Below are 11,596 nucleotides of genomic sequence, written 5' to 3' on the forward strand. Positions count from 1 at the left end.
TAATCATTCGATTTTGACTAAAATTTAAAAAGCAAGATTTCTCATAAAATAATAGGTTATCATGTTGAAGATGAACCAACTTATCGTAAGAGAAGTTTTCATAAAAGGATAAAAATAATAAAGGAGTTATGAGATGAGTGATGTGAACAATGTCATGATAGCTTTTACTTTAATATAATTAGTTCTTATGGATATGAGTGAAAGGGAATAGGACAAGAAGTCATTATGGATGTGTACTTGAAAGATGACAAGTTGAAAGACATAAAGAATGTGTCTTATAAGAGTTTAGAGTATACGTGAATATGAAAACCTAGTTTGACTAACAAAAATCGATAAGAAGAAAAACCTTTTAAAATAAGATTTTAACATAACTAATAAGAAGTATTAATTATAATAAGTGTGATTAATTTATAAGTCACTTAGCTTGCATATTCCTAGTTCTATTCTAATTCGTGTAAAGTCTTCATGTTTCAATGGTTTAGTGAATATGTCTGCTAACTGTTGATTAGTGGGTATGAATTCGAGTTTAATTATGTTGTTTAAGACTTGTTCTCTTAAGAAGTGGTGTCTTATTTGAATGTGTTTAGTTCGTAAGTGTAAAATAGGATTCCTAGATAAGTTTATAGCACTAGTATTATCACATAAAATAGTTGTATTTTCAAAATTTAAACCAAAATCTTTTAAGGTTTGTTTCATCCAGATAACTTGTGTACAAGCTAGGCTAGCAGCAATGTATTCAGCTTCAGTAGATGATAAGGATACACAGTTTTGTTTCTTACTGAACCATGATACTAGTGAGTGCCCTAGCATATGACATGTTCCACTTGTACTTTTTCTGTCAGATTTACTTCCAGCAAAGTCAGCATCGTTGTATGAGATTAAATCAAATGTATATGATTTTGAATAGAATAATCCAAAATCAATTGTGTCTTTTAAATATCTCATTATTCTTTTTACAGCTTTAAGATGTGATTCTTTTGGATTTGACTGAAATCTAGCACACAAGCAAACACTGAACATAATATCTGGATGGCTAGCAGTTAAATATAGTAGTGATCCTATCATACCCCGGTATACCTTTGTATCCACAGACTTACCATCTTCATCTTTGTCCAAAACAGTAGTAGTGCTCATAGGAGTGGTTTTTGAAGCAGTTGAGTTCATGTTGAACCTCTTCAGAAGTTCACGAGCATACTTAGATTGATTGATGAAAACTCCATCCTTGGTTTGCTTAATATGCAGTCCAAGAAAGTAGTTGAGTTCTCCCATCATACTCATTTTGAATTCCTTCTGCATGGACTTAGAAAATTCTTCATAGAGAGTGTTGTTAGTAGATCCAAAGATGATATCGTCTACATATATTTGAACAATTAGGGTATGATTATTCACTATTTTCACAAATAATGTCGAGTCTGCTTTGCCTACAGAAAAACTAGTTTTTAATAGAAAGGTTTTGAGTCTGTCGTACCAAGCACGAGGTGCTTGTTTTAAGCCATATAAAGCACATTTTAGTTTGAAAACATGATCTGGATATTGTTCATTTTCAAATCCTGGAGGTTGTTTTACATAAACTTCTTCATTTATAAAATCATTTAAAAAGGCACTTTTAACATCCATTTGATATAATTTGAAATCCATATAGCTTGCATATGCTAAAAACATTCTAATAGATTCAAGTCTAGCAACAAGAGCAAATGTTTCATCAAAATCAATACCTTCCTCCTGGTTGTATCCTTGAGCTACTAGTCTGGCCTTGTTTCTTATAACATTACTTGTTTCATCTAGCTTGTTTCTGAAGATCCATCTTGTCCCAATGATCGGATGATCCTTTGGTCTTGGTACAAGATCCCAAACTTCATTCCTTTGGAATTGGTTCAGTTCTTCAGTCATGGCTAGCATCCAGAACTCATCGATGATGGCTTCATCAATCTTCTTTGGTTCAAGTTGAGAAATAAATGCCATATTTGCAATCCGTTCTAGCTGAGCTCTAGTCTGAACCCCCTTTGTCAGGTCTCCCAAAATCTGCTTTTGAGGATGATCTTTGATATCGACAAATGTTCTTTGATGATCATCTTCATTAGACTTAGCTGTGTTATCTAAAAATAAATTTGTACTTTCAACATCATCATCGTTAGTTTGCTTATGAACAGATTGATCAATAGATTCACAAAAACTAACATGCATAGATTCTTCAATAGAATTAGAACTCTTATTGAAAACCCTGTATGCTTTACTATGACTTGAATATCCTAAAAATATGCCTTCAATAGATTTAGCATCAAATTTATCTAGGCTATCTTTTGTGTTTAGGATAAAGCATTTACATCCAAAGACTTTGAAATAGTCTATTCTTGGAGTCCTGTCATAGAATAATTCATAGGGAGTTTTATTTAATAAGGGTCTAATGAGAACTCTATTTGTTATGTAGCATGCAGTATTAACAGCTTCTGGCCAAAAAGATTTAGCAAGATTATTGTGTTGGAGCATAGTTCTAGCAGATTCCTGAAGGGTTCTATTCTTTCTTTCTACTACACTATTTTGAGGTGCAGCTCTAGGAAAGGCAAAGTTATGAGAAATACCATGCAAGTTACAAAAATTTACAAAAAGTTCATTTTCAAATTCTCCTCTATGGTCACTACGGATTTTAACAATAGAACAAGATTTTCATTTTGTAATTTTTTATATAAAATTTCAAATTGACAAAACGTGTCACTTTTGTTTTTCAAAAATATTACCCAAGTAAATCTTGAGTAGTCATCTACAATGACAAAAACGTATTTATTGTGATTATGACTAGCTACTCTAGAAGGACCAAAGAGATCCAAGTGGAGAAGCTCTAGAGGTCTTTTGCTTGAAATGATATTTTTTTATTTGAAAGATGATTTAGACAGTTTTCCTAATTGACATGCATCACAAAAATAATCCTTTTTAAAAGATATTTTGGGTAACCCATGTACTAACTTATCTTTAGCTAATTTAGACATGTACTTAGAATTGACATGACCCATTCTCATGTGCCATAAATGTTGAGAGTCATTATTAGCTATGAGGCAATGTTCTGTGATGTTTTCTAGGTATAGTTCATATATATTATTTTTTCTTATACCTTTTAAGATAATATTTTCGTTGGTGTCTGCTATAAGACAAGCATTATGATTAAAGCTAACATTATAACCTGTACATTTGACTAATACTTAGAAGGTTATGTTTTAAGCCTTTAACCAGGAGAACGTCTTTGATAAGAGGTTTATCTATATTTCCAATATTACCAATACCTATTATCAAACCTTTGTTTTTATCTCCAAAGGTGACGGTTCCTCCTTCTTTTTTATGAAGAACAACAAAGAGGGCTGAATGTCCAGTCATGTGTTTTGAACATCTACTGTCTAGTATCCATCTGTTCTTCTTGTTTGGAGCAGAGCTTTCTGCCATGAACCACATGTTGGCGATTTCTGCTTCATCATCATTTGACTCTTCACTGGTGGATGGTTCTGAATCATCCCATTGAGCATGCAGAGCCTTTTTCTTGAAGAACCTTTTCTTTGGTTCCTCAGTCTTGGATTTTCTTTTGAGAAGAGGACAGTCACGTCTCAGGTGATCTGGCTTATTACACTGGTAGCACATAGAATCTTCTTTTGGGTCTTTTCTTTCTTTGTGCTTATTTGGAAGCCGGTTCCTTCTCATAAAGCGCTGGAATTTTCTGGTGAGTAGCGCAATCTCAGTTTCTTTTTTTGAGTCCTCATCCTTTGAAAGGGCTGGGAAGGCTAGAGTTTTCTTCAAAGGTTATTCTTCTTCCCTTCTTTCCTTCATATGGACTTCATAGGCCATAAGATTGCCTATTAAATCGTCTAGAGTAAGTTTGGACAAATCTTGAGCTTCTTCAATAGCAGTAGTCTTTTTCTCCCAATCAGTTGTGAGAGATCTCAAGATTTTCTTCACCTTTTCTGTCTGAGAGTGGGTTACACCCAGAGATTTCAGATCGTTGGTGATGTTGGTGAATCTGTTGAACATCTCTGTAATGGGTTCATCTTTGTTCATTTTGAACAACTCATATTTTCTGACAAGAGATGAGATTTTGGCTTCTTTCACTTTGTTGGTTCCTTCATGAATGACATCCAAAGAATGCCAAATATCATATGCAGATTCACATATAGATATTCTATTGAATTCATTTTGATCGATGGCACAATATAAGGCATTCATAGCCTTTGCATTTAGGTTTGCCATTTTTTTTTCTTCATCAGACCATAAGTTATAGTCTGCGGAAGGAGATGTGTATGGATGCTCAACAATTTTTCATACAGCAAAATCTATGGATTTGAGAAATATAGGCATTCTGCACTTCCAGTATCCATAGTTGGAGCCGTTGAAGAAAGGAGGACGAGATGCGTGTTGACCTTCAATATCACGAGCATAAGAGGTAGATGCTGTTGAGAAACTCTGTTTTGATGTCACATAATATGATACATTGTCGTATTTGATCTCATATAATATGATAATATGTCCTCTTGAAACATGTTATATTATGACTGAATATGTTTTGCCATACATCTAACGAGTATTTGATGCAAGGATATCTCACCCAAAAAGGATGGAGACTTCCTGTTCAAGTACAACTTTAGTGAAATCATACTCCTTGAAGAAAAAGCTTGATGAGTCATGCTTTCCTAAAGTTCAACTGAAGATATCGGCTACCTCAAGTTGAAGACTTTTTTTCTTCTTTAGAGTCATATGTAACAGAACCTTCAGGAACATGCATATTGCATATTACATACTCATTCATAAAAACTATATCATAAAAGTATACGATAGTTTCAAAAAGCTCCTTTTTGAAAACTAATAATTGTACCTTCTTACAACTCTTTATGAAAAAGATATTTTGTCATGTAATAATTGTACCTTACACTATATACAAGACAACATGAAAAAGAAATGTAGGAAAAAGACAAAAACATAAAATCGGCTACATAGAGAAAAACAAATATAATATATTTTTGAAAAGACTTTAGTTACCTTCTTTAAAGAAATGTTTTTAATAAGAAGAAGACAAAAACATAAAATCGGCTACACAAAGAAAAACAAATATAATATATTTTTGAAAAAGACTCTAGTTACCTTCTTTAAAAGAAATGTTTTTAATATAAGAAGAAGACAAAAACATAAAATCGGCTACACAAAGAAATACAAATATAATATGTTTTTGAAAGGACTCTAGTTATTTTTTTACAAAACCATAGAATGTCGACTTACTTGAAGTCATCATTCTCTTTGTACAAAGCATTAAATCCCTCCTGAAACAAATCCTTGTTAAATATCCTTCTCAAAGAATGTCGACTTTCTTTTAGTCCTCATTCTCTCTGAAGACTTTAAAAACACAACATAAAGAAAAACACTTGACATGACTATGTACAAATATATATCTTAAAACACTCAGTGTACTCACTCTCATTTAAAGTAAAGAAGTACTTATGTACCTCAAATCATTAATTAGAATAAAGACAAAACTACAATCCAACGTTCAATGTACTATTGTAAGAAATAGACTTTTTACATAAAATATGTATTACCTAAAATATTACAACGACTAGTGTACCCTACATTTTACCTTTATGGAAAGAGGCACTCTCGAATTTCTCTAAAAGATATTTTTGAAATGACATAATATTTCACATTTCAAAAAGGCTACGATTTCAAAAAGTAACGACTACTTTTTTAAAGCTATATAAACACACTCAAATAAACTATTCAACAAGGAATGGAATAGACGTGTGAGCTTACAACGAGAAAAATTCTATTCATTATTTGAAAAGAGAGCCTTGAAAAAGAAAGAGAAAAAGAAAAGAAAGAAAAGAGAAAAAGTCAAGTCCAGCTCCTTGACAAAGAGCATCCTCTGAGTGACAAACAGAACATTCTGAGAATCCTTCATTCGTGCATTCATATCATTCTGAAGGTTCTATAGGAAGTATTATAACTCTGTTATTCACTATTTTCCTTCTTTGTTGAAAGAAGTAGACCTCTGAGAAAGAGGGTGTTGTCCTTCTCTGTTGAGAGAAGAAGACCTCTGTGGAAGAGGATGTTGTCCTTCTCTGTTGAGAGAAGAAGACCTCTGTGGAAGAGGGTGTGCCCCTTTTCTGTTGAGAGAAGAAGACCTCTGAGGAAGAGGGTGTTGTACTATTTATCCGGTGACTCGGATGTTATAGTGGAAAGCTCAAGTGGTTTGCTTGGGGACTATATGTAGGTCTGAGTACTGACCGAACCAGTATAAATTTTGTGTTTTATGTGTTGTGCCTTATTGCCTGATTATTTTATTTTATCGATCTTTATCATATTTCACTATTCACCGCCCCTCTAGTGGAATTTCAGATGTCATATGTGCTGGAAGACTTGTTACGTCGAAACCAGCAAACCTGCTTTGATACCAATTGAAATTCCACTAGAGGTGGGGTGAATAGTGAAATACGATGCAAGTTGATATAATAAAACAATAAAGCAATAAGGCACAACACAATAAACACAGGATTTATACTGGTTCGGTCAAAACCCTGACCTACATCCAGTCCCCAAGCAAACCACTTGAGCTTTCCACTATAACATCCGAGTCACCGGATAAATAGTACAACACCCTCTTCCTCAGAGGTCTTCTTCTCTCAACAGAGAAGGGGCACACCCTCTTCCATAGAGGTATTCTTCTCTCAACAGAGAAGGACAACACCCTCTTACACAGAGGTCTTCTTCTCTCAACAGAGAAGGGCAACACCCTCTTTCTCAGAGGTCTACTTCTTTCAACAAAGAAGGAATACAGTGAATAACAGAAAGTTACAATACTTCCTATAGAACCTTCAGAATGATATGAATGCACAAATGAATGATTCTCAGAATGTTCTGTTTGTCACTCAGAAGATACTCTTTGTCAAAGAGTTATTTTTGACTTTTTCTCTTTCTTTTCTCTTTCTTTTTCTAGGCTCTCTTTCAAATATCGAATAGGTATTTTTCTCGTTGTAAGCTCACTTGTCTATTTCATTCCCTTCTGTTTGAATAGTTCATTTGAGTGTGTTTATATAGCTTTAAAAAAGTAGTCGTTACTTTTTGAAATCGTAGCTTTTTTGAGATGTGAAATGTCATGTCATTTCAAAAAACATCTTTAGAGAAATTCGAGAAAGTCTTCTTTCCATAAAAGTAAAATATAGGGTACACTAGTCGTTGTAATATTTTAGGTAATATATATTTTATGTAAAAAGCCTATTTCTTACAATAGCACATTGAACGTTGGATTGTAGGTTGTCATGTAGTTTTGTCTTTATCCTAATTAATGATTTGTGGTACATAAGTACTTTTTTACTTTAAATGAGTGTAAGTACAATAAATGCTTTGAGATATTTATTTGTACATAGTCATGTCAAGAGTTTTCTTTATGTTGTATTTTTCAAAGTCTACAGAGAGAATGAAGACTACAAGTAAGTCGACATTCTTGAGAAGGATATTAACAAGGATTTCTTACAGGAGGTATTTAATGCTATACAAAGAGAATGATGACTTCAAGTAAGTCGACATTCTATGGGTTTGTAAAAAGGTAACTAGAGTCTTTTCAAAACCAATATTATATTTGTTTTCTTTGTGTAGCCGATTTCATGTTTTGTCTTTTTCCTATATTTGAAATCATTTCTTTAAAGAAGGTAACTAGAGTCTTTTCAAAACATATTATATTTATTTTCTTTGTGTAGCCGATTTCATGTTTTGTCTTTTTCCTATATTTGAAATCATTTCTTTAAAGAAGGTAACTAGAGTCTTTTCAAAACATATTATATTTATTTTCTTTGTGTAGCCGATTTCAGGTTTTGTCTTTTTCCTACTTTTAAAATCATTACTTTTCAAGTTGTCTTGTATATGATATAAGGTACAATTATTACATTTTGAAATCATGTCAAAATACCTTTTTCATAAAGGGTTGTGAGAATGTATAATTATTTGTTTTCAAAAAGGAGCTTTTTGAAACTATCGTATACTTTTATGAAATAGCTTTTATGAGTGAGTATGTAATATGTAATATGCAATATGCATGCTTCTGAAGGTTCTGTTACAAATGACTCTAAAGAAGAAAAAATCTTCAACTTGAGGAAGCTGATCTCTTTAGATTGTCTTTAGGAGTGCATGGCTCAACAAGCTTTTTCTTCAAGGAGTATGATTGCACCATAGTTGTACTTGAACAGGAGGTCTTCATTCTTTTTGAGTGAGATATCCTTGCATCAAATACTCGTTAGATATATGGCAAAACATATCCAGTCATTATATAATATTTTTCAAGAAGACATATTATCATATCATATGAAATCAAATAAGACAGTGTATCATATTATGTGACATCAAAACAGAGTTTCTCAACATGGACAAGGGATAAGACTACCTCTGATTTAAAACCAAAATAGAATTTTGAAAATGGTTTAAAAAGTAAAAAGATAGAGTCCTGATCCGACTAGGACTCTGAAAATTTGAGAAATTTAAAGAATGAAGGAATCCAAAAATGACACCATCTTGATGGGTCTAATCTGAAAACTGAGATCAGTTAAAAATTGATTTTAAAACTAATCCAGATCATTTTGTAAAGAAAATATTTTGAAGAATATAAGATCCTGGGGGTTAACAAATGGCAAAATGTCAATTTAAAACCCAAGTTTTAAAATTAATTTCGAAAGAAAAGTTTTAAAATTGAATCTGGATTGAATATTTTGAAAAACAGAAGTGATGGATCTCGAAAATGACATGCAATGCCATGAAATAATATGAGATGGTAGGAGATGATATGCCAAATGCATGCAGTGATATGCAATGACACATGAAATGTAAACCCTGGATGAGGGACTTGGAATCCCGAACCTCTGGCAGACACAAAGGATTGAAAATTCTCATCTGAGGATGAGAACTGATAATTGAGCCAAAATGAGGATTGAATCTTGATCATGAGATAAAGTATTGAAATTTATTGTAAAATTTGGGCTATAAACAGCCCTGACTCAGATATCGATCAGCTGGTTCTCTGAAGGCTTCAGAGGGTAGGCCTCAGTAGCAAGAGGAAAGGGTTTATGAATGAAGGTGGAAAATTTGGAGTGTTTACAGATGCCCCTCTTTGTTACTAAGCCAGTTGAAAGCTGAGCTTAGTAGCAAAAAAAAATATGCTAAATTTAGGCTATAAAAATGCCTCAATTAGAAGAATCTGACTAGATATGAAAGAATTAGCTTTGGTGATAGTGGTAGATATGGGATGGAGAATGAAGAAGAAAATTCATCTCATCGGAATGAGGCTCAGGCTTAGCCCTTAGCCTGGATGGGACGAAAAATACTTTGTGGAAGAACGAGGCTCAGGTTTGACCCTTAACCTGAAGGGGACATGGAATTCTCGAAAGGAGAAACCATGATGGAAACTTCGGATTTTGCACAATAAATCCGAGGGGTTTGCAAAAGGAAGGAAATGAGGTTCTCTAAAGATTGAAAAGGGATTGATCTTGGGCATCTCATTGCTGAGACTGAATGGCTTTTAAAATAGATGACCTTTTGCATAAACAATTCAGATTTACCCTTACCCTGAACAGGAACTGTGTATGGTGGGACAGTGGGGTACACATGAAAGTGTGTAAATCTGAGAACCCAGGCACTCAGATTAAAACAAGAAGGGAAGGATCTTGAAAACTCCCATGATGAAGTCATAAAAAGGGATAAAAACAATGTCAGAATATGTCAAAATGGACATCGAGCTCTTCGCTTCATGTCGAGATAGCTTAAAAAGATTGCCAATAAGATGAAAGATTGTAGTTGATTTAAAATAATTGAAATGTAGGCACATTTGTTTGACAAATATTCTCTCTTCTACCTAGAGTATTACCTCTAACTGGGCTAACTCTATAGAATCCAGAATCAAAATCAAATTTGTTACTGTTGAGTTTCTTCAAGGAAGCTATCAATTTCCTTGATATGAAAAGAAAGGAATTTGTTCTCAGTGTCATAAAAGCGATTGATGAAAATGATATTGATAAAAGAATTTCACATAAATAAAGATAATTCTTGGCAGTTTTGGCAGTTTGATATCTGGAGTTTATCCATGATGATCTTTTTGCACTCTTTTGAGACATAGAAATTGAGCTTTCTTGGGGTTTGGCAAGAATTTCATCACACAAGCCTTCAACTCGGTGATGTTCTGATTTTCCCTGGAAGGATACGTCACATGCTCCTTCAACTCAGAGATGATTTGAGTCTTCTTTTGTCCCAGATACTATATTGATAATATTGTCTCCTTAATTGAAATCTCTTGGTAATCTTTTGAACTCTTTCGAGACATGAAAAGTTCTCTTGAGATTTGGCGAGAATTTTATCACATCAGCCTTCATCTTGGCGGTGTTCTGATTTTCCCTAGAAGGACACGTCACAAACTCCTTCAACTTGGAGATGGATTGCGTCTTCTTTTCTCCCAAGAATTGTATTGATAAAATTGTCTCACTGGATTGAAAATCTTTTTATGATAACACTAATCAAATTTCTTTTAGGGATTGGCGGGAGGTTCATCACATCATCCTTCAACTTGGCGATGATTTAAACTTTCTCTGGAAGAACATGTCACATGCTCCTTCAATTTGGAGATGATCCGAGTCTCCTTTGGCCCCGGGGGTCTAACTCATCCATCAGTCTTCATCTTGACGATGATTGAGAGATCCCTTTTGCAAATAGTTGATTACAGCTTGATTGATTGAAGAGATATTGAAGTTGAATGAATTCTTTTATATCTCCCAGGATATTTTCACTGCCTTATTACCAGAAGAATAGTCTTTAGAAATGTGTCATTGCTATGATCAATATCAATTCACTTATGGCTTCTTAACATCATTAAATTTTTCCTTTGCCGGTCATATCAAGGATTTTTCTTCATCCTTTTGGTCGACCAACCGACAAAGCTTGAATTTTCTTCTTTCTTCGCAAAAGTCTTATCAGTTTAGAAGGAATACTGAAGGTAATATGAGGTAGAATTTATGCAATAAAGATTTTGGAGATTAACAACTATTTTTTATGACAAATTGGCAAAAGTATTCTTGAAATCCTTAGTAAAAGAAATTGCTTGAGGTCCAATTGACATATTTGTGGCTAAATTCTCCTCTCCTTTCCCCAAAGGAGAGACTCAGGCTTGACTCTTACCTGAACGGGTAATAAAAAATACTCTTCTCTTCCCTAAAGAGGAGGTGTTTGCAAAATGAACTTTCGAAGAGAAATTAAGTTTTTGTCAAAACTCTATAACTCTAGGCTTCTCTTATGGAAAGGTGGTCGATAATAATGGTTGAGAAAAATATCATGGAGGAGCGAGTCCATCACACTCTCCCTAGAAAAGGGTCCTCGATGATGGGATGGCCTAACAAAAACATATTGGGGGGCCACAAGGAGAACGAGCTTTTATCAAATCTCTCTCTAGAAACAAGGTTCCTTGTGTGATAATAAAAAATGCTTTATAAATTATTTGCAAAACACGAGTCCCTTCAAACTCTCCCTATGAGAAAGGGTCCCTTGCAAGAGAAATGATTGATAATTGATTTTGGGTCAATTGAGAACGAGTTCGACACAA

Source organism: Nuphar pumila, chromosome 5 (assembly GCF_984573655.1).
Source record: "Nuphar pumila chromosome 5, dmNupPumi1.hap1.1, whole genome shotgun sequence".
Classification (NCBI taxonomy): Eukaryota; Viridiplantae; Streptophyta; class Magnoliopsida; order Nymphaeales; family Nymphaeaceae; genus Nuphar; species Nuphar pumila.